This window comes from Saccopteryx bilineata, chromosome 6 (genome assembly GCF_036850765.1).
Source record: "Saccopteryx bilineata isolate mSacBil1 chromosome 6, mSacBil1_pri_phased_curated, whole genome shotgun sequence".
NCBI lineage: Eukaryota > Metazoa > Chordata > Mammalia > Chiroptera > Emballonuridae > Saccopteryx > Saccopteryx bilineata.
Genome location: NC_089495.1, coordinates 131,621,382 through 131,641,597, shown reverse-complemented (window position 1 = coordinate 131,641,597; position 20,216 = coordinate 131,621,382). Strand labels below are relative to the sequence as shown.

The following is a 20,216-nucleotide window of genomic DNA, read 5'->3' as shown; positions in this document are numbered from 1 at the left end:
TGTGCCCGACCGGGATCCACCCGGCACGCCCACCAGGGGGTGATGCTTCGCCCATCTGGGGCGTTGCTCTGTTGCATCCAGAGCCATTCTAGCGCCTGAGGCAGAGCCATCCTCAGCCAACACAGAGCCATCACAGAGCCCGGGCCAACTTTGCTCCAATGGAGCCTTGGCTGTGGGAGGGGAAGAGAGAGACAGAGAGAAAGGAGAGGGGGGAGGGGTGGAGAAGCAGATGGGTGCTTCTCCTGTGTGCCCTGGCCAGGAATCGAACCCGGGACTTCCACACGCCAGGTCGATGCTCTACCACTGAGCCAACTGACCAGGGCCCATCTTCCTTAGCTGTCACGGACCCTGACCTACAAATCAGTGTATAGAGGGCTATCAGTTCTTTTTTTTCTCCTTCACAGTTTCCATAGTGCACAGGAAATTATGTAATTTTACATAAATAAATGAATCGAAAGTGCTGCCTGACCAGGTGGTGGCGCAGTGGACAGAGCATCAAACTGGGATGCGGAAAGTGCTGTTTCCTTTCAACTTACCTCTCCCTTCTGTGTGGCATTCACACTGCCACATGGATCCCCACACCCACTCGGAAGAGCCCTCGGTTGTCTGCCCAGTGTGTGTATATCCCTTTGATAAATGATCACGCAGCTACAAGCACACAGATAAATGTGTAACCCCAGCTGAAAATGACATCAATTACATGCCGCACCACTGTTTTCTTTCTCATGCAGCAAAAACCTTAGGAAATGACTTTAAAGCAATCGCTTTGGCTTGAGTTAGTGATCTTAAAAGCTTATGTAATACACTACGGTGAGGCTAGAACCAGGCGTCCCCAAACTACAGCCGGCGGGGCCACATGCGGCCCCCTGAGGCCATTTATCCGGCCCCCTGCTGCACTTCCGGAAGCGGCACCTCTTTCATTTGTGGTCAGTAAGAGGAGCACTGTATGTGACAGCCCTCCAACGGTCTGAGGGACAGTGAACTGGACCCCTGTGTAAAAAGTTTGGGGACCCTTGGTGCTAGACCATAGCTTTTTCACTCAATCTGTCCTACAGTGTAGTGACAGAAGATCCTTAGTATTCATGGCAGTTATGATGTAGAAAGTCTCCAAAAAACATACTGAATTAGTGAACACGGTTCCTATGGGAAATTCAGGGTTAGATTCCCTATGAGCCTCTGGCCACAATATTTTTGTGGAGTATACACTGCTCACAAAAATTAAGGATCAGGGAATGTGCAGATACTCCAGTACTTTCAGCCTTTGTATATATAGTGTATTTTCACCAATGAAATAAAAGTGGGTTTTGAATCTCATTTGCATATCAAACAACTTTCTTTGACTTGTTTTCTTTTCTGATATTCTTGTTTAATAAAAAAAATCAAATGCTTCTTTTCTTTGTCACTTCCTATTTATTTCAAAATATCCTCTAATTTTTGTGAGCACTATATCACCTTGTTTTATGTATATTTCTGTCTCAAGACATCTTATTCACTATCTATTGCTGATTCATTAACAGGAACTCATGATGAGACTATAACTCCTCCCTTTAAGAAGCTCATCTGACACAGGTGTTTTTCCTATGACACACAGCACAGCTTTCTTACTACGGGAACACAAGATGGTGCTAAACAATATTCCTGGGGGCTATTTTAAATGGCACAACCACCAGGAAAGTAACACAAAAATGTGAAAAAATGTGGTCCTACGTAGACCATAGAAAGACTTGTTTACAGTGTGAGCTGAAACCAGAAGACGGGACAACGTGAGTTTTTTGCCACCCTGCACATGTCCAAGAATGACCAAAGCACCAGGAGTGTTCACGTGTGAGGACACACATAAATTCTAGCACATAGGCTCAGAAAATACTGAAGTTGTCAATGATGAGGCTCGACTGTGTACACATGTTGCAATAAAGATCTTCACCTATGTATCCTTGCTGTGTGCATGCTTAGTTTTATAAAATTTTTGTTTGTTTTAGAATAGATAACTAAGGGATTGCTTAGATATCTAATAGATTGCTTATGTATGGTGTGTGCGATGAACTCTCGAAGATTTTCTATTTCTTTTTTCTTTTTTTTTTTTTTTTGTATTTTTCTAAAGCTGGAAATGGGGAGTGACAGTCAGACAGACTCCCGCATGCGCCCTACCGGGATCCACCCAGCACGCCCACCAGGGGGCGACGCTCTGCCCACCAGGGGGCGATGCTCTGCCCCTCCAGGGCGTCGCTCCGTTGTGACCAGAGCCACTCCAGCACCTGGGGCAGAGGCCAAGGAGCCATCCCCAGCGCCCGGGCCATCTTTGCTCCAATGGAGCCTCGGCTGCGGGAGGGGAAGAGAGAGACAGAGAGGAAGGAGAGGGGGAGGGGTGGAGAAGCAGATGGGTGCTTCTCCTGTGTGCCCTGGCCGGGAATCGAACCCGGGACTTCTGCACGCCAGCCTGACGCTCTACCACTGAGCCAACCGGCCAGGGCCTCGAAGATTTTCAAGGTCTTTATTTTATCTTTATTTTTTAAGAGATTTTTTTTTTTCATTTTTCCGAAGCTGGAAACGGGGAGGCATTCAGACAGACTCCTGCATGCGCCCGACTGGGATCCACCCGGCATGCCCACCAGGGGGCGATGCTCTGCCCCTGGGCGTTGCTCTGTTGCATCCAGAGCCATTCTAGCACCTGAGGCAGAGGCCACAGAGCCATCCCCGGCACCCAGGCCATCTTTACTCCAATGGAGCTTTGGCTGCGGGAGGGGAAGAGAGAGACAGAGAGGAAGGAGAGGGGGAGGGGTGGAGAAGCAGATGGGCGCCTCTCCTGTGTGCCCTGGCCGGGAATCGAACCCGGGACTCCTGCATGCCAGGCAGACATTTTACCGCTGAGCCAACCGGCCAGGGCCTAAGAGATATTTTTGATGCATATAGAGCTCTAGCTTTATTTTTCTCTTAGGATCCTAAAGATGTCACTCCACTGTCGCCTTGATTGCAGTGTCTTGTGAAGAGTCCACTGTCATTCTTTGTTTGCTTTTCGGTAGTGACTATGTCTCTTCCCTTTGGCTGCCAAGAAAATGGTGTATTTTTCACTGTTTTTCAAAAATTGACTGTAATATGCTTTGGTGTGGTCTATTTCTATTATGCTTGGGTTTGAGTTCTTGTATCAAATTTGGTAACAATCTATTCATTTTTTCCCCTTCAAATGTTTGTCTCCTTTTCTCTTTCTTTTACTCCTTATATTTTGTCCTGTTTTATAGTTTATGTTAGGAGGATATAATTATGATCCTCTTCTACTTGCTTGGCTGGGACCAAATGGCAAAAAGAGGATTTTAATTGGTTTTGTCACCTAGGTGCTTTTAGAACCCAACAGAGACCGGCACAGAATAGAAACTCCACAGATGTTTGCTGAATAAATGAATGACCTGATCCTCAGGTGTTACAAGAGTGTCAATAATGGTACCAACACCTAGACAATGCTGACAGAATCCAGCAAAGAGTGCAACTTTTCTACGCTCAGAAATCATTAGAGGTCATATTCCTTGTCGGAGGGTCAACTGCTAATGATACCACCTGAGACGGTGGGGATTTCATCGGCTCCTTGAGAAGCTTCTCACTGCCAGGCATAAGTACAGTTTTGTGAATTTCTGATCTTCCCAGTTCCCACGCCCACCCTCTATGGTGGTGGAAATAGTGAGGCTATCTGTCAGTACACATTTCCACAGGGTGAAAAGAATGAATGCAAAACTCACCTAACACCTTCCAAAACATTTCCTCCAAGATGGAAGCAAAGATAAATTTCCCAAGCAAGGCATGTCTTGGTTTCAGGTTTGCCCAAGGGCTATTTCTGCCCTATCCGTGCTCATTTTCTATTAGATTACTGGTCTTTCTTTGATTCGTTTAAAAGAGCTCTGTGTAGATTGTAGCTATGAGCCTTTTATTTGTTATCAGAATGGCAAATGTTGTCTATTAATTTTGATCTTTTAAACATTAAAATATAAAACGTTTTTGCCAGACCAGGCAGTGGCGCAGTGGACAGAGTGTCGGACTGGGACGCTGAGGACCCAGGTTCGAGACCCCAAGGTTGCTGGCTTGAGCACGAGTTCATCTGGTTTGAGCAGGGCTCACCAGCTTGAGTCCAAGGTCACTGGCTCGAGCAAGGTGTCACTCAGTCTGCTGTAGCCCCTTGGTCAAGGCACATATGAGAAAGCGATCAATGAACAACTAAAGGTGCTGCAATGAAGAACTGATGCTTCTCATCTCTTCCTTCCTGTCTGTCCCTATCTGTCTCTCTCTCTGACTCTCTCTGTCTCTGTCACAAAAAAACCCCCAAATATAAAACTTTTAGCTCTGGCCAGATAGCTTGGTTGGTTAGAGCATCGTCCTACACTACGGAGGTGGCTGGTTTGATCCTTGGTCGGGGCACATACAGGAGCAGATCGATTTCCCTGTCTTTTTCTCTCTCCTTTCCTCTCTCACTAAAATTAATAAAAGATAAACAAATGGGACTATATCAAACTAAAAAGCTTTTGCACAGCTAAAGACAACAAGAACAGAATAAAAAGACAAACTACACAATGGGAGAACATATTTGACAATACGTCTGATAAGGGGTTAATAACCAAAATTTATAAAGAACTTGTAAAACTCAACACCAGGAAGACAAACAACCCAATCCAAAAATGGGCAAAAGAGATGAATAGACACTTCTCCAAAGAGGACATACAGATGGCCAATAGGCATATGAAAAAATGCTCAACATCACTAATCATTAGAGAAATGCAAATTAAAACCACAATGAGATATCACCTTACACCAGTCAGAATGGCGCTTATCAACAAAACAACACAGAATAAGTGCTGGCGAGGATGTGGAGAAAAGGGAACCCTCCTGCACTGCTGGTGGGAATGCAGACTGGTGCAGCCACTGTGGAAAACAGTATGGAGATTCCTCAAAAAACTGAAAATCGAACTCCCTTTTGACCCAGCTATCCCACTTTTAGGAATATACCCCAAGGACACCATAGAACGGCTCGAAAAGGAGAAATGCACCCGCATGTTTGTGGCAGCATTGTTCACAATAGCGAAGATCTGCAAACAGCCCAAGTGTCCGTCAGAGGACGAGTGGATTAAAAAGCTTTGGTACATATATACTATGGAATACTACTCAGCCATAAGAAATGATGACATCGGATCATTTACAATAACATGGATGGACCTTGACAACATTATACAGAGTGAAATAAGTAAATCAGAAAAAAAAAATGAGATGAATCCATACATAGAAGGGACATAAAAATGAGACTCAGAGACATGAACAAGAATGTGATGGCAACAAGGGCGGGGGGTTGGGGGAGGGGGGATGGGGTGAAGAAGGAGAGAGGGGTTAGGGGAGGGGAGGGGCACAAAGAAAACCAGATAGAAGGTGACAGAAGACAATTTAACTTTGCGGGAGGGGTATACAGCACAATCAAATGTCAAAATAATCTAGAGATATTTTCTCTCAACATATGTACTCTGATTTATCAATGTCACTGCATTAAATTTAATAAAAAAACCCTGTATTTTTAAAAAAATATATAAAACTTTTATATGGCAAGTTAAACATGGGTATGTATATATATATTTATACTTTCTGAGTTTCTTATTTTGAAAAAATTCTCTCTCTTGTGGCTACATTCAGGTATTTATTCCTATGAATGACAATTAAGATAGTTTATCAAATAGTCAACACTGATTTTCTTTTTCAAAATTCTTATTAGGGTTGCATTAAAGTCTGATATCAATTTTAAGAGAATAAACATTATTAATAAATTGTCTTCTTATCGAGTATTATACTGTAGCATTACTTTTTTTCAGCTCAACAGGATTTTATAGTTCAGTCTTCTCTAAAGCCCAGGCTGTTGTTGGGTTTATTCTAGCTCTTTGCATCATTTTGTTCCTATTGTCAATGGAATATTTTCCCATTTCCACTTCTAGATACTTAGATGAGTGAAAAGAGAAGTTATTGATTTATTTGTCTGGTCATATTAAGAAATTTTCTGATTAAGTACAGTAGTTATTTTTAAAAAAACCTTTCTTTAGTTTTGCCAAGGAAAGAATTAGGTTATCAGAAAAAAGCAGGTAATTTTTTTTTCTTTTTCTTTCTAGTTCCGATTCCAATCACTTGGTTTGCTTGTTGCTGCACATCCTGTGGTCCCCAAGAACATGCTAATTATGAACAGTGGTGGGAAGTAGTCTCACCTGGCCATACTTGATAAGATTTTATTGTTTGCTGTTGACAATGGTTTTCTCTGCTAGTGGGTTCATGGCAAAAAGAAGTCTTTATCAAATTTAAGCAGTTTTTCATCCTTATTCTCACCTAGAATGGGAATTAGGAGTTTCTCATAAACTTCACGAGGTGCCTCTTTCGGCATCTTGGGATATAACCATAACAATTTTCTGGTATTATACAGTCGCAATGAGTTTTCTTGATTGATTTTCTGATATTTAAATCCTGTCATCACAGTCACAGTATCAGAGCACAGTATCATCCTGATTCATGACTGAACTCTACTTGCCAATATTTTATTTATTATTTTTGCATCTGTACTCACAAGGGAGATTGCTAAACAATTCACACTGCGTATCATTGGGGACTATTTAGTTACAAGGAAAACCCAGTTCTTTAAAACCCAGCATTATTCTGACTTTAAAAAGTGTTGGTCTATATATATGACAATCCCATATATACACATATGTAAAATTTCAGACACGTTTCTGGTGAGATATGGATCTAAAGGGTTGGCGTCTTATTATCATGTAATAGACAGATATGTCCATGACTGAGATGCAGAGAAGGGCAGGTGACCTCAGTGGAAGAGAGAGACATGACATGATACAATGTCCCAATTTATCAAGCAATAGAAGTGAAACAAAGAGTGGAAAGCATGGATGTATCCAGGGGTTGTTGTGTGAAAACAGTATCCTCATAAAGACGGAAAAGAATGGCTCACATAAGATTAGCAATGACAGCCCTGGCCTGGTAGCTCAGTTGGTTACAGTGTCCTCCTGATATGCCAAGGTCACAGGTTCGATTCCTGCTCAGGGAGCATACAAGAATCAACCAACAAAAGCATAAATAAGTGAAGCAACAAATGGATGTTTTTTTTCTCTTTCTCCCTTCCTCTCTCTAAAATCAACAATAAAAGAAGACCAGTAATGATAAAAACAAAGGCCGGTCACTGAAAGATTATGTGAGTGTAAGAAGTTGCTGGACAACCCTACTGGAAGACACCAGCAAACCTAAAGTAAAGGGAAAACAGTCCTCTCCTCCTTCCTGGTCAGTGAGGACTAAGGGGACACACGGGCCTGGTGGGGCTCCGAAGGACGTGGCCACAGCCTGCACCTCGGCCCTTCATGCTAAAAATCATGTCACCTGCCATCAACAGACCCAGGAACCATGCCCAGCACTGGCCACGAGAACCAAGGAAAAGTAGAAAATGCAGTTGCTATAGGAAGAAAACGGAGGATGATTAAACTTTCCAGATGGTCTCCCAAGCCCAAGTCTCACCGTGAAACTATGGATTTCCACACCCTCAGTTGCATCAGCACGCGCGCGCGCACTCGTTTGTGTGTGTGTGTGTGTGTGTGTGTGTGTCTAACCTGATGCACATTTGCACCTCTCATCTCTACAGTAGGGCCATATGCAGTGGCCACTGGCATTGGGGAATAACCTTGTGCTACGCAGTGACAGCCACAGGTAGAAAACAAATCCTGGCAGCTGGGGTGTCCTTCTCGGGCGCGGAACGCTGGCCTCAACCCTGTCTGAGCAGCTGCAGGGACAAAGGCTGCAGCTGGACCCTTTATGCAAATCTGGACACAATTTCACTTGGAATTGGGCAAAGCTGAGTCCAGCCCTCAAAACCCTCTGAGCTACCTGCTGTGTACAAGTAGACTCAGAAAACATCATTTTAACCTCCACCCAACTTTTGTCATCTGTAAAATAAGAATAATAAGGAACTGCCACTCCCAGGACCCCTCAGGATCTCAGTTAAATAAGACACATGTCCAGGGTCTAGGGAAGTCCTGGTCTTATCATTAGCACTCAACTATCCATTCTTAGTTCACTGAGACAGCCTGCACATTGCACCATTCTGTTCCTCACTGCTGCCTCAGTTTCCCCTCCACGATCCGTGACTTCTTCCACTTCAGGTCGTTGAGGTTATCACTTCTCTGTCAATGAGGCTCAAAATCCCAGGCACGCGACCCCAGTTCTCTGTTCCATCTCCATTATGTGACTGGAACCCGTTCCCCTCCCTGTCTGCCCCATCACCACCTTTTTTTTTTTTTTTTTTTTTTTCTGAAGCTGGAAACGGGGAGAGACAGTCAGACAGACTCCCGCATGCGCCCGACCGGGATCCACCTGGCACGCCCACCAGGGGCGACGCTCTGCCCACCAGGGGGCAATGCTCTGCCCCTCCGGGGCGTCGCTCTGCCGCGACCAGAGCCACTCTAGTGCCCGGGCCATCTTTGCTCCAATGGAGCCTTGGCTGCGGGAGGGGAAGAGAGAGACAGAGAGGAAGGAGGGGGTGGGGGTGGAGAAGCAAATGGGCGCCTCTCCTATGTGCCCTGGCCGGGAATCGAACCCGGGTCCCCCGCACGCCAGGCCGACGCTCTACCGCTGAGCCAACCGGCCAGGGCCCCCATCACCACCTTTACTCAGGGCCTTGATCACCCTCAGGGGGCCTGCGGCAGCCCCTGGGCCCCTTCCTATAAGCTTTCCCTTCCTCCCACCCTACCTTCACCTGGGCTGAGAGTTATTTCCCCACAGCGTACGGACTGGTCCTCTAAAATCCAGTCCCCTCCCATTTCCTCTGGAGTAGAGACTAGACCACCGAAGAAGGTTCTTGACGACCTGCTCTTTCTCCTGGGCCTTTAAACCAGAACCTCCCAATCCCTCCCAGACAACCTACAACTGGCAGGACAAACCAACGAGCTGCACTGTCCATCCAGGAAACACCCTCCGTGCAGCCTGTTCACTCTGCCGAGGATGATGCCATCTCCCGCTGACTCCAGGTGACAGTCACTCTCCATACGCTGCCGAACACCCCCCTCCCCACCAGACCTTCAACTGTCCCCAACATGCACAATCTTCTCTCTCCCTCTTCTCGTTCTCGTCATATGTGGCATCTCCCTAGCAGAACATATTTCATTTAAACCGTGACTTCTTTTAGATCTAGTCTGAATGCATCCCAACAGAGAAAACTAGGTCGTCTTCTTCCTTGTGTCCGCCTACCAACCAGGTCCAGCCCAAGGTCTTGCTAGGAAAAGACACTCACTTAATGTCTAATGACAGAGAGTCCAAGGGGGGCAGAGGAATGACACCAGACTTTCCTGAGCCTCCAGAGAACTACAGGTTCAGGGAAGAAAGGTTTAAGCTGCTACTGGGTGCCAAGTCAAGTCTTCAAAAGACATAGGCCTAACAATAGCTGACTCACCTCCTTTAAATGTTAAAAACAGGATAGCCTATACAGCGAGATTCAGAATGAAAACGAGGAAGAGATACTTTTGTTTTCTGTTCTCTGAGTTAAGAGAAGTAGGAAAAGAAAAGGAAAACTGAAAAGAAAAAGGAAAAAAAGGGGACGAAATAAAGAAAAGATCACCAGAGCCACAGGGGAAAAAAAGAAAGAAAAAAAAAACCACAGGGAGAAAGAGAATGAACAGAACCATATAGACACAGAAACAAACAGAGATGTAAAGAGATAGGGTGTGACAACTTTTTATAATATTGTTGCAAAAGACGTGGCCTTTTCACGCCATGCTATTGTTCCTAGGCCACGGGGGCTTGGAAATCAGAGGTGGGTTTGGTTAGACGCCGTGCGTGCGGTCACTGTAGGGGCCAGCCAGCTGCTGTCCGCGCCACCGGACAAAGTGGCAATCTGCAAGAAAATAAGGTCTTGCTGCCACCAGATCTTTTTTATTTTTTTGTTTTTTTCCTTCCAGAGAAGCCAAAAACCTGGATCTGAGTTTGTAAAAACCCACTCCTTGGGCCAAAAAAACAGCCCCATAGGCTCCGTGACTTGGATGCCTGCCTCTGCGATAACAGACCGGAGTGAGGCGACTTCTGTGTCATGCAGACGCATGTCCTATGTGTGGCAAGGCTCAGTGGGGGGTGCTCGCTGGCCATGCCACCTGCGGCTGCTGCAGATGCTGTCCAAGGTGCAGGTCTGGTGCACGGAAGTGTCCGCGCAGGCACGGAGGCAAAGTGGAGCCCATGGGAACGGAGGTTGGGCTGGTTACCCCACTGCCAAGATGGAAGGACCCCACTGGGAGCCAGGCCCTGAGCAGTCCCACGTTGGCTCCGAGGACAGATGGAGGACGTGCTCAGGAAGGTGGGCTTCCTCCTCCTCCGCATGTAAGACAGGAAGCACTCGATGGAAATGAAACGACAGGGAACGGAAGGGGGTGAAAACCAACAGGGAACGTCCCCTATCTTGGATGAAGTGGGGGGGGGGGATAAAAAAGTCGTCTCTAAGTGTCCTCCTTGGCCAAATCCCAGAGTTCCTTTGCCGCACACCAAGCCCATGCCGTCTCCCTAGAGTCCAGAACGGGTCTAATGATACTTGCGATCACGTCCCTCTCCACAAGGAGGCAGGATTCATTAAATTTTAGAGACCAAGATTTTAAAAAAATCAAATTAGGCCGTCTAATGATTATATAAAATCAAAAGAAGGGGGTGGGGAAAGAGGTACATAAGAGAAACAAAAAAGGCTTTATTTAAATGTTAATTTAGTCATTTAAATAAGTAATTTAAACAAGTAGATTAGTAATTAAAACAAGCACCGACATAAAAAGTGAGGGAAAAAAATTTACACAAAGTATAATAACAACAGGAGGCTTTTTTTTTAATGTACTAGTTTTCCCTTCTCAATATTTCCAGGCACGGCTGACATCTCTTCCACATTCATCACTGGAGGGGGTCTAATCTCTTCGAAACACAAGGCTGGATTTTTAAAATGTGATTAAAAGTATTGAATCAATGGCACTGGAAACAGCTATTATGAAAATCAGCCCCCTGGAAAATAATATACAAAATTTTTACCACCCACCAAGATGAACTATTTCATAGTCCAATGTTTACTTTATAGCCTTTCCAATACCCAGGGACGATATTATAGCTATTAATTAAAGTGTGAGTATAGTATCCGTGTCCTTCCAGGTTCATTTCATAGAACCTCGTAATGGTAACTATTTCTCATGTTCCTGGGTAGCCTTTGTCACTGTTATTTTAATGGCTAGACCAGGTTTTATCTATTTTTTTTAAATCTTATTTATCTAGATTTTGGTTGTTTTTTTTTTCTCTTTAGATTTACTAATGAAATATTCCCTGGAATGAGCCAAAATGCACACATATTGTCATCCATCTTGAATGAATGGCCCAGCGGCTTTCAAAACACCTGGAATCAATGTAGCCGATACAATGAAAGACTGTATCGGTCCCACCACGTCCTGTCATCCCGGGCACTGTCAGTACAAAGGGCATATAAAGTCTGAATGTCACACACAGGTCGACCCAGCGGAGTATCCTGAACACAGGTCTGTTAGGTCAACCATGCCCATTATGTGGTGGTCAAGCCAAAGTCCTGTTTGTGGACCTTCTCGGTTTCTTCATCTGAGGAAAAGGGTTTGAAGGACATCATCTTCAGAGACAACGCCAGCTTTAAATACCTAAATCCCAAGTGAAAGCTAACCATGCCATCCTCCTGAGAATGTCTGCTTTTATGTCTGAGAAGAATTGGAGGGTGGGCACCATGTTTTATAAGAATGTCATCTACCCCATCCCACCCCAGTGAAACATAATTAAACTCAGGAAGATGTAGGAAGTCTGTGTTAAATGCACTTCTACTGGAAAGAAGGAGCTAGAAGGAGAAAGGAAGGACAGAAGTACAAGAAAAAAGAAAGGAAAGAAGTGAAGGAAGAGAAAGAAAAAGAAGGAAGGAAAGAAGGGAGGGAGGGAGGGAGGGAGGGAGGGAGGGAGGGAGGAATGTAGTCAATGTTGGCCTGACCAGTGGTGGCACTGTGGGTATACCCTTGACTTGGGACACTGAGGTCCCAGGTTTGAAACCTTGAGGTTACTGGCTTGAGCATGGGCTCATCAGGCTTGAATGTGGGGTCACTGGTTTGGGCCTGGGCTCATCCACATGATCTCAAGATTGCTGGCTTGAAGCCTAAGGTCACTGGCTTGAAGCCCAAGGTCACTGGCTTGAGCAAAGGGTTACTGACTCAGCTGGAGCCTCCCAGTCAGGGCACAGATGAGAAAGCAATCAATGAACAACTAAGGTGCTGCAACTCATCTCTTTCTCATCCCATCTTTCTCCCCCCCCTCCTCTCTCAAAAAAAAAATCCCCCAAAAAACAAAAAATAAAGCAACAACAACAAAAAACGTCAATATGCTACGCAGTAAAAAATGTTTTAAAAGATTCTTCAGGAACTGGACAGCCACTGCCCAAAATACCCCAAAGCCCAGTTGGAGCATGAGAGATGCTGACCGGGAAAATAAACGGGAGGTGTAACATAACGAAGACCCTTTTCCAATTTGTTCAGTGACAAGAGGGGAGGCAGAGACAGACTCCTGCATGTATCCCAATCAGGATCTACCTGGCAAGCCCACTAAGGGGCGATGCACACTGCTCCATTGTTCAGTAATCAAGCTCTTCTTAAGGCCTGAGGCAGAAGCCATGGAGCCATCTTCAGTGCCCAGGGCCAACTTGCTCCAATCAAGCCATGGTTGCAGGAGAGGAAGAGAAAGAGACACAGAGACAGAGAGAGAAGCAAGAGGGGGAGGGAAGAAGAAGCAGATGGGCGCTTCTCCTGTGTGCCTTGACCTGGAATTGAACCTGGGACTTCCATATGCTGAGCCGACGCTCTATGACTGAGACAACCGGCCAGGGCTCAGCAGGATTTAATTAAATACTGCGTTTCTATGCTCTGAGTTAGAGTGCTGGCCCCTACCTGATGTTTCCCCTGTTCCTCTTCTCCTGAGGTCTGTTTGTATGAGCAAGAGCAGGTAAATGGAGTTTTCAGACAAGAATAAACCAGGCATGATTGTGAATCAGGCTGATCGGGTCGGACACATGTGGTGCCCAATAAACATTTGTAACGTGAGCGAATAAATGACATTTTTAGAAGAGAGAGGCTGCCTGACACGAAGCAAGCCCGCCGATTTGCAAGACGGGGTCTTCCCTTTTGTTTTTCTTTCCCCTAATGGGGTCTCTGAAGTTGCCTCATTACTTGGCTAAAACAGCTTCAGTTAAAATAGACGATGTATCACGAGCTATTGATGGGAGAAGAAGGCAGGTCCCAGGCTCACTTCCTCTCTAAGCGCTGCTAGGTGGTCAGTGCCCTGCTTTTTACTAAACTGCCACCCTCGCAGGAAATATCGATCACACGGTGACATGAAAATGCATTTACCGCCAGCCGCCATCTTATTGTGTGCGCTCTTGCTCTCTCTCTGCGATTCGTATCAGAAAACCACTTCTGCAATCTCAGAACTCTGACATTGGTTGGATCTAGCTTTCTTAGGGGAGCAATTTGACCCAAGATCAGTTTTTTTTTTTTTTTTTTTTTTTTTCCTGAAGTTGGAAACAGGGAGGCAGTCAGACAGACTCCCGCATGCGCCGGACCGGGATCCACCCGGCACGCCCACCAGGGGGCGACGCTCTGCCCACCAGGGGGCGATGCTCTGCCCCTCTGGGGCTTTGTTCTGTTGCGACCAGAGCCACTCTAGCAAATGAGGCAGAGGCCACAGAGCCATCCTCAGTGCTGGGGCCAACTTTGTTCCAGTGGCTGCAGGAGGGGAAGAGAGAAACAGAGAGGAAGGAGAGGGAGAGGGGGAGGGGCGGAGAAGCAGATGGGCGCTTCTCCTGTGTGCCCTGGCCGGAAATTGAACCCGGGACTCCCGCACGCCAGGCCGACGCTCTACCACTGAGCCAACCAGCCAGGGCTGAGTTTTTTTTTTTTTTCCTTTTGTTTTTTTTTTTAATAATTTTATTTTTTTAATGGGGTGACATCAATAAATCAGGATACATATATTCAAAGATAACAAGTCCAGGTTATCTTGTCGTTCAATTATATTGCATACCCACCACCCAAAGTCAGATTGTCCTCTGTCACCTTCTATCTTGTTTTCTTTGTGCCCCTCCCCACCCCCTATCCCTCTCCCATTCCCCCCTCCTCCCCCTAACCACCACACTCTTATCAATGTCTCTTAGTTTCACTATTATGTCCCACCTACGTATGGAATAATACAGTTCCTGTTTTTTTCTGATTTACTTATTTCGCTTGTATCATGTTATCAAGATCCCACCATTTTGCTGTAAATGATCCGATGTCATCATTTCTTATGGCTGAGTAGTATTCCATAGTGTATATGTGCCACATCTTCTTTATCCAGTCATCTATTGATGGGCTTTTTGGTTGTTTCCATGTCCTGGCCACTGTGAACAATGCTGCAATAAACATGGGGCTGCATGTGTCTTTACGTATCAATGTTTCTGAGTTTTTGGGGTATATACCCAGTAGAGGGATTGCTGGGTCATAAGGTAGTTCTATTTTCAGTTTTTTGAGGAACCACCATACTTTCTTCCATAATGGTTGTACTACTTTACATTCCCACCAACAGTGTATGAGGGTTCCTTTTTCTCCACAGCCTCTCCAACATTTGCTATTACCTGACTTGCTAATAACAGCTAATCGAACAGGTGTGAGGTGGTATCTCATTGCCGTTTTGATTTGCATTTCTCTAATAGCTAAAGAAGATGAGCATCTTTTCATATATCTGTTGGCCATTTGTATTTCTTCCTGGGAGAAGTGTCTATTCATATCCTCTTCCCATTTTTTTATTGGATTGTTTGTTTGTTTGTTGTTGAGTTTTATGAGTTCTTTGTATATTTTGGATATTAGGCCCTTATCTGAGCTGTTGTTTGAAAATATCATTTCCCATTTAGTTGGCTTTCTGTTTATTTTGTTATCAGTTTCTCTTGCTGAGCAAAAACTTCTTAGTCTGATGTAGTCCCATTCATTAATTTTTGCCTTCACTTCTCTTGCCTGTGGAGTCAAATTCATAAAATGCTCTTTAAAACCCAGGTCCATGAGTTGAGTACCTATGTCTTCTTCTATGTACTTAATTGTTTCAGGTCTTATGTTTAGATCTTTGATCCATTTTGAGTTAATTTTTGTACAGGGGGACAAACTGTAGTCCAGTTTCATTCTTTTGCATGTGGCTTTCCAGTTTTCCCAGCACCATTTATTGAAGAGGCTTTCTTTTCTCCATTGTGTGTTGTTGGCCCCTTTATCAAAAATTATTTGACTATATATATGTGGTTTTATTTCTGGACTTTCTATTCTGTTCCATTGGTCTGAGTGTCTATTTTTCTGCCAATACCATGCTGTTTTGATTGTCGTGGCCCTATAATAGAGTTTGAAGTCAGGTATTGTTATGCCCCCAGCTTCATTCTTTTTCTTTAGGATTGCTTTGGCTATTCGGGGCTTTTTATAGTTCCATATAAATCTGATGATTTTTTGCTCTATTTCTTTAAAAAATGTCATTGGAATTTTGATGGGAATTGCATTAAATTTGCATATTGCTTTGGGTAATATAGCCATCTTGATTATATTTATTCTTCCCAGCCAAGAACAAGGTATATTCTTCCATCTCATTATATCTTTTTTGATTTCCCTTAACAATGGTTTATAGTTTTCATTATATAAGTCCTTTACATTCTTTGTTATGTTTATTCCTAAGTATTTTATTTTTTTTGTTACAATCGTGAAGGGGATTATTCTTTTGAGTTCCTTCTCCGTTGTTTCATTGTTGGCATATAGAAAGGCTATTGACTTCTGTATGTTAATTTTGTATCCTGCGACCTTACTGTATTGGCTTATTGTTTCTAGTAGTCTTTTTGTGGATTCTTTGGGGTTTTCGATGTATAGGATCATATCATCTACAAAAAGTGATACCTTTACTTCTTCTTTTCCGATATGGATGCCTTTTATTTCTTTGTCTTGTCTGATTGCTCTGGCTAGAACCTCTAGTACCACATTAAATAAGAGTGGAGAGAGTGGACAACCCTGTCTTGTTCCTGATTTAAGGGGGAAAGCCTTCAGTTTAGTGCCATTTAATATGATGTTAGCTGATGGTTTATCATATATGGCCTTTATCATGTTGAGATATTTTCCTTCTATACCCATTTTGTTGAGAGTCTTAAACATAAAATTGTGTTGTATTTTATCAAAAGCCTTTTCTGCGTCTATTGATAAGATCATGTGGTTTTTGTTCTTTGTTTTGTTGATATGGTGTATTACATTAACCGTTTTACGTATGTTGAACCATCCTTGAGATTCTGGGATGAATCCCACTTGATCATGATGTATTATTTTTTTAATATGTTGTTGTATTCGATTTGCTAGTATTTTGTTTAGCATTTTAGCATCTGTATTCATTAGAGATATTGGTCTGTAGTTTTCTTTTTTTGTGCCATCCTTGCCTGGTTTTGGTATGAGGGTTATGTTGGCCTCATAAAATGTGTTTGGAAGTATAGCTCCTTCTTCAATTTTTTGGAAGACTTTCAGTAGAATAGGAACCAAGTCTTCTTTGAATGTTTGATAAAATTCGCTGGTATAGCCATCAGGGCCTGGACTTTTATTTTTGGGGAGGTTTTTAATGTTTTTTTCTATTTCTTCTCTACTGATAGGTCTGTTTAGGCTTTCTGCTTCTTCTTGACTCAGTCTAGGAAGGTTGTATTTTTCTAGGAATTTATCCATTTCTTCTAGGTTGTTGAATTTAGTGGCATAAAGTTTTTCATAGTATTCTACAATAATTCTTTGTATATCTACGGTGTCCGTGGTGATTTCTCCTCTTTCATTTTGGATTTTGTTTATATGATTCTTTCTCTTTTTTCCTTGGTAAGTCTTGCCAAGGGTTTGTCAATTTTGTTGATCTTTTCAAAGAACCAGCTCCTTGTTCTATTAATTTTTTCTATAGTTTTTCTGTTCTCTAATTCATTTATTTCTGCTCTGATTTTTATTATCTCCTTTCTTCGGCTGGTTTTGGGTTTTCTTTGTTCTTCTTTTTCTAGTTCCTTAAGGTGGGAAGTTAAGTGGTTCACTTGGGCTCTCTCTTGTTTGTTCATATATGCCTGAAGTGATATGAACTTCCCTCTTATCACTGCTTTTGCTGCATCCCATAGATTCTGATATGTCGTATTGTCATTTTCATTAGTCTGTATATATCTTTTGATCTCTGCACTTATTTCTTCTTTGACCCATTCATTTTTTAAAAGTATGTTGTTTAGTTTCCACATTTTTGTGGGTTTTTTTCCTCTTTTTTGCAGTTGAATTCTAGTTTCAAGGCTTTATGATCAGAAAATATGCTTGGTACAACTTTAATTTTTCTGAATTTGCTGATGTTGTTTTTGTGGCCCAACATATGGTCAATTCTTGAGAATGATCCATGTACACTGGAGAAAAATGTATACTCAGTCACTTTGGGATGAAATGTCCTGTAGATGCCTATCATATCCAGGTGCTCTAGTGTTTTGTTTAAGGCCACTATGTCTTTGTTGATTCTCTGTTTGGATGACCGATCTAGAGCCGTCAGTGGTGTATTGAGGTCTCCAAGTATGATTGTATTTTTGTCAGTTTTTGTTTTAAGATCAATAAGTAGCTGTCTTATATATTTTGGTGCTCCTTGGTTTGGTGCATATATATTAAGAATTGTTATGTCTTCTTGATTCAGTGTCCCCTTAGCCATTATGAAATGGCCATTTTTGTCTCTGAGTACTTTTCCTGTCTTGTAGTCAGCATTATCCGATATGAGTATTGCTACACCTGCTTTTTTTTGGATGTTATTTGCTTGGAGTATTGTTTTCCAGCCTTTCACTTTGAATTTGTTTTTATCCTTGTTACTTAGATGAGTTTCCTGTAGGCAGCATACAGTTGGATTTTCTTTTTTAATCCATTCTGCTACTCTGTGCCTTTTTATTGGTGAGTTTAATCCGTTTACATTTAGTGTAATTATTGATACTTGTGAGTTCCCTATTGCCATTTTATATCTTGCTTTCTGTTAGTTTTGTGTCTTGTTTGATCTTTCTCTTTCGTTTTTCTATCTTTTGTTTTTATTTGGTTGTATTCCATACATCTTTCCTCTGTTGCTATCTTTTTTATCTCGTGTGCTTCTGTGGTGGTTTTTTCAATGGTGGTTACCTCTGAGTAATGAAAAGGGTCCCTACCCTGTTCATTGTAGCGAACTATTTTGTGAGTACTTTTGCACTCCATCGTCCTTTGCTACTGTTAATCTCCATCTTCTCCCTCTCTTTCTTTTTGTTGTTGTCACAGTTTAAATTTGGTTTTATTGTGTTCTTCTTGGAGCTTTTACTTGTGGCTCTGTTTTTTTTTTTCTTTGTATCTGATTGGAGAACCCCCTTTAGTAATTCCTGGAGTGGGGGTTTTCTGATGATAAATTCCCTCATCTTTTCTGTATCTGTGAATGTTTTTATTTCTCCTTCGTATTTGAAGGATAGCTTTGATGGGTATAGTATTCGTGGCTGAAAGTTCCTCTCTTTCAGGACTTTAAATATTGGGGTCCACTCTCTTCTAGCTTGTAGAGTTTCTGCTGAGAAATCTGATGATAATCTAATGGGCCTTCCTTTATATGTTGTATTCTTCTTTTCCCTGGCTGCCTTGAGAATTTTTTCTTTGCTGTTGGTTTGTGTCAATTTCATTATGATATGCCTTGGAGTAGGTTTGTTGGGGTTAAGAAAACTTGGAGTTCTGTTTGCTTCTTGAACTTGAGGCTTTAGTTCTTTCCACAGGCTTGGGAAGTTCTCATCTATTATTTGTTTGAGTATGTTCTCCATTCCATTTTCTCTCTCTTCTCCCTCTGATATACCTATTATTCTTATGTTATTCTTTTTGATGGAGTCAGATAATTCTTCTAGGGCTATCTCATTTTTTTAAATTTTTGAGTCTCTTTCTTCTTCTCTCTGTTGTGCCTCAAGTTGCTTGTCTTCTATTTCACTAATCCTCTCTTCTATCTGACCTGTTCTATTAGCTAAGCTTGTTACTTCATTTTTCAGCTCGTGAATTGAGTTTTTCATCTCTGTTTGATTTGTTTTTATAGTTTCAATTTCCTTGGACATATATTCTTTGTGTTCATTGAGTTGTTTTCTGAGCTCCCTAAATTGCCTTTCTGTGTTTTCTTGTATATCTCGGAGGATTTTTAGGATTTCTATCTTGAATTCTCTGTCATTTAGCTCCATTGTTTCCAATATATTAAATTTTTTCTCCATAGATTTTTCCTCATCTAGCTGTGTTACCTCTCTTTCTTTTGTACCCATGATATTCGATTTTCTCTTCCTTAATGGCATCTGAGGGTGGTTTTGTTGATAGTATTAATGAGATTTAATAAAGAATAAAAAGTTAAAAAAAATAAAATAAAAAATAAAAAATCGAAGAGTTGTTTTTTTTTAAAAAAAATTAATAATGAAATAAAGAAAAATTAAATAAAATAAAAATTTTTTAAAAAAGGAAATTATTCCCCCCCCTCCTTTTTTCCTCTCCTCTCCTCTCCCCTCTTTCTTGAGAAAATCTTGTGGTGGACTGTGAATTATAACAAACAATGCCTGTCATGGAGGGCCTGAATTGGGGAAAAGTAATAAAGGGGGGGAAAAAAAAAAGAAAAAAGAAAAAAGAGCGTATGGACCCACAAAAAGCAAATAAGGAAAAAATTTGGGTCAAGAATAAAATTATTTGCTTTTAGGTGTTAGTTGTCTAAGAGTTATGATGAGAGGAATAAGAGGAAAACGGAAAAATGGGGGGACAAATTAAAAAATTACTATTGTATTTAGTGGAACAAGAACTAGATAATATGGAGAGCCAGGGATGGGAGCACTGCTAGTGAGTTAAAAAGGTGAAGTAAAAAACCCCCAAAATGCCACAAACATAGGTTTGAGTCCCAGATAAGATAATTTGTTTGTTATTGAGGTTTGAATGAGAGGAGATGTAAAGGAGAAAGGAAGAAACTAATATAGAGGGAGAAAAGAAAGAGAGAGAGAGAAAAAAAGAGGGAACCACTAAAAGAAGAAAAAAGAAAGGAGAGAGAGAGAGAGAGAGTTAAGGGTTTTGGAGTGCAACCCTCATAGAAAGGAAGAGAAGAGAAAAGATAATGGGAGATGTAACACTTATGGGTAGTGTAGTTCAAGG

General features: G+C 42.4%; 1 protein-coding gene across 5 annotated transcripts in view; it reads right to left on the bottom strand.

Annotated features, from left to right (window-relative positions):
* Positions 1-20,216, bottom strand: part of DPP6 (dipeptidyl peptidase like 6) — a 590,008-nt gene that overhangs the window by 151,825 nt on the left and 417,967 nt on the right. The gene's annotated exons all lie outside the window — the stretch shown is intronic.